Source organism: Salvelinus sp. IW2-2015, linkage group LG2, assembly GCF_002910315.2.
Source record: "Salvelinus sp. IW2-2015 linkage group LG2, ASM291031v2, whole genome shotgun sequence".
In the NCBI taxonomy this organism is placed as follows: Eukaryota; Metazoa; Chordata; class Actinopteri; order Salmoniformes; family Salmonidae; genus Salvelinus; species Salvelinus sp. IW2-2015.
The window spans coordinates 34,228,534-34,231,954 of NC_036839.1; positions in this window are offsets into that span (position 1 = coordinate 34,228,534).

The window sequence follows — 3,421 nt, forward strand, 5'->3', positions numbered from 1 at the left end:
TTTGTGTTGCAGGAAGCAAATTTCTGCTTGAAAAAGCTAGCCTTGGCTTTTCTAACTGCCTGTGTATATTGGTTTCTAGCTTCCCTGAAAAGTTGCATATCACGGGGGCWGTTCGATGCTAATGCAGAACGCCATAGGATGTTTTTCTGTTGGTTAAGGGCAGTCAGGTCAGGAGAGAACAAAAGGCTATATCTGTTCCAATATCCAATATCAATCTGTCATTACCACAAATGGGGGCCATGATGAGAAAAGTTAATGCTAGAAATATAAGATGAAGCCTCTCGAGTGGTGCAGCGGTCTAAGGCACTACAGATTCTGGTTCTTACCCAGGCTGTGTTGCAGCCGGCCGCGACCGGGAGACCCATGAGGCGGCGCACAATTGGCCCAGCGTCGGCTGGGTTAGGGGAGGGTCCTTGTCCCATCGCGCTCTAGTGACTCCGGTTGTGGGCCGGGCGCATGCGTGCTGACATGGTCGCCAGGTGTACGGTGTTTCCTCCAACACATTGGTGCGGCTGGCTTCCAGTTGAAGCGAGCATTGAGTCAAGAAGGTGAATATACTGTGTCAATGTAAATGTATATTCTACCAGTACTGGTGTGTGCTACGTTGAGGGTCTTCATATTCAAGTGAGAGAACCAATGTGATTGTGATTCTAAATTTGGGTTGGATAATTTATCAATACGCATAATTATGATTCGGAAAGGCGAGAAGGTCAGACGGAGAGCTGCCCCTAAACTCGGAGGAGAGCACAAAGTGAGGGGAGTGTGCACTGCTCATCCTGCAGGAGGTTTCTGAAACGAATTCAATATTTGTAAGTATGCAGTGAGCCTAGGGAGGGTTCCTCCCAGGGAAACCTTATCTTTTCGTGTCTTTCGAGAGGAAAGTTATCAGAAAACCTGCTGCATTGTAGCTCAGGCTATCCATAATTGGGACATTGATAGTAGGGGCTTTGTGGTCTTTGCCCCAATCTTGTTCTTATAAAGGTGTAAGGGGGTGCGTAACTGGCGACAGGGAAGTCAGGCGCAGAAGAGCAAAACTGGGTAATCAACAGAGCAGTATTATTCATAAAACCACCAGAAACCAGAACGATAAACAAATGGGTACAAAACCCGTCGCACACCAGAGAAAACGTGCACATGCACTTACAATAAACAATTCCGCACAAAGACATGGGGGGAACAGAGGGTTAAATACACAACATGTAATGAGGGAAATTGAGACCAGGTGTGTGAGAAGACAAGACAAAACAAATGGAAAATGAAAGTGGATCGGTGAGCGCCGCCCGAACAAGGAGAGGAACCGACTTCGGCGGAAGTCGTGACAGTACCCCCCCTTGATGCGCGGCTCCAGCAGCGCGCCGACACTGGCCTCGGGGAGGACCCGGAGGGCGAGGCGCAGGGCAATCCGGACGGAGACGGTGGAACTCCTGCAGCATTGGAGGGTCCAACACGTCCTCGACCGGAACCCAGCACCTCTCCTCCGGACCGTACCCCTCCCACTCCACGAGGTACTGAAGGCCCCTCGCCCGACGCTTCGAATCCAGTATGTAGCGAACGGAGTATGCCGGGGCCCCCTCAATGTCCAGAGGGGGCGGAGGAACCTCCCGCACCTCAGACTCCTGGAGCGGGCCAGCCACCACCGGCCTGAGGAGAGACACATGGAACGAGGGGTTAATACGGTAATCGGTGGAAGCTGTTACAGCTTAAACAAACCTTGTTCACTCTCCTCAGGACTTTAAATGGCCCCACAAACTGCAGGCCCAGCTTCCGGCAGGGCAGGCGGAGGGGCAGGTTTCGGGTCGAGAGCCAGACCCGGTCCCCCGGTGCGAACACCGTGGCCTCACTGCAGTGACGGTCTGATCTGTTTTTCTGGCGCAGCACGGCCCGCTGAAGGTGAACATGGGCAGCTCTTGGCAATCAACCACCCCTCTTGGCATTCTCTCAACCAGCTTCACCTGGAATGCTTTTCCAACAGTCTTGAAGGAGTTCCCACATATGCTGAATACTTGTTGGCTGCTTTTCCTTCACTCTGCGGTACGACTCATCCCAAACCATCTCAATTTGGTTGAGGTTGGGTGATTGTGGAGGCCAGTTCATCTGATGCAGCACTCCATCACTCTCCTTCCCGGTCGAATAGCCCTTACACAGCCTGGAGGTATGTTGGGTCATTGTCCTGTTGAAAAACAAATGATAGTCCAACTAAGCCCAAACCAGATGGGATGGCCTATCGCTGCAGAATGTTGTGGTAGCCATGCTGGTTAAGTGTGCCTTGAATTCTAAATAAATCACAGATAGTGTCACCAGCTAAGCACCCCCACACCATAACACCTCTTCCTCCATGCTTTACGGTGGGAAATACACATGCAGAGATCATCCGTTCACCCACACCGCGTCTCACAATAGACACGGCGGTTGGAACCAAACATCTCAAATTTGGACTCCAGACCAAAGGACAGATTTACACCTGTCTAACGTCCATTGCTCGTGTTTCTTGGGTCAAGCAAGTATCTTCTTCTTATTGGTGTCCTTTAGTAGTGGCTTCTTCGCAGCAATTCGACTGAAGGCCTGATTCACACAGTCTCCTCTGAACAGTTGATGTTGAGATGTGTCTGTTACTTGAACTCTGTGAAGCATTTATTTGGGCTGCAATTTCTGAGGCTGGTAACTCTAATGAACTTATCCTCTGCAGCAGAGGTAACTCTTGGTCTTCCATTTCTGTGGCGGTCCTCATGAGAGCCAATTTCATCATAGCACTTGATGGTTCTTACGACTGCACTTGAAGAAACTGTCAAAGTTCTTGAAATGTTCCATATTGACTGACCTTCATGTCATAAAGTAATGAAGGACTGTCGTTTCTCTTTGCTTATTTGAGCTGTTTTTGCCATAATATGGACTTGGTCTTTTACCAAATAGGGCTATCTTCTGTATACCCCTCCTACCTTGTCACAACACAACTGATTGGCTCAAACGCATTAAAAAGGAAAGAAATTCCACAAATGTACTTTTAAGAAGACACACCTGTTAATTGAAATGCATTCCAGGTGACTACCTCATGAAGCTTGTTGAGAGAATGCCAAGATTGTGCAAAGCTGTCATCAAGGCAAAGGGTGGCTACTTTGAAGAATCTCAAATATAATTTAGATTTAGATTTGTTTAACACTTTTTGGTTACTACATGATTCCGTATGTGTTATTTCATAGTTTTGATGTCTTCACTATTATTCTACAATGTAGAAAATATTCAAAATAAAGAAAAACCCTGGAATGAGTAGGTGTTCTAAAACCTGACCTTGGCTTTTCTTTGTTTGAATTCCAGACCAGATTGATCTAATTTTGTCAGAGTACCCACTCATTTCAGTCATTTGTGTGGTATTAACGAAGATTCAGCTAATGTCTTCTGTCTTGTAAATGATGTAGAATTGCAT